Source organism: Nematolebias whitei, chromosome 12 (assembly GCF_014905685.2).
Source record: "Nematolebias whitei isolate Nwh7 chromosome 12, NemWhi1, whole genome shotgun sequence".
Lineage (NCBI taxonomy): Eukaryota > Metazoa > Chordata > Actinopteri > Cyprinodontiformes > Rivulidae > Nematolebias > Nematolebias whitei.
Genome location: NC_056509.1, coordinates 45763323 through 45763987, shown reverse-complemented (window position 1 = coordinate 45763987; position 665 = coordinate 45763323).

Here is a 665-nt window from a genome sequence, read left to right as displayed (position 1 = left end):
TAGGGTGGACCTGAACACCTGTGGACAGGGTGGACCTGAACACCTGTAGACTGGATGGACTTGAACACCTGTGGACAGGTGCAGACGTCTGTTACAGAAATCACCTGATAGCAACGATCGACTCTAAAGATTGGGCAGGAAGGGCACCATCGTTTCATCATGGCCAGTTTTATAGGTTAGTTTATCCATCCATCCATCCATTTTCTTTACCCGCTTGTTCCATTTTGGGTCACGGGGGTCGCTGGTGCCCATGTCCAGCAATCACTGTGCGAGGGGCGGGGTACACCCTGGACGGGTCGCAAGTCCATCACAGGGACACATAGAGACAAACGAGACAAACAACCATTCACTCTCTCACTCACACCTAGGGACAATTTAGAGTTACCAGTCAGCCTAACATGCATGTTTTTGGTCTGTGGGAGGAAACCGGAGTACCCGGAGAAAACCCACGCATGCACGGAGAGAACATGCAAACTCCACCCAGAAAGGCCCCTGGACCGGGGTTTGAACCAAAGACCTGCTCGCTGAGAGGCAGCAGCTCTACCAGTTGTGCCACCGTGCTGCCCGGTTAGTTTATTTATTTATTTATTTTTGTCTTTGTCTTATTTTTGTAAGTTTAAAGTTATTTCAGTTGCTTTTGTGGGATTTTATTTCATTACCAAGAG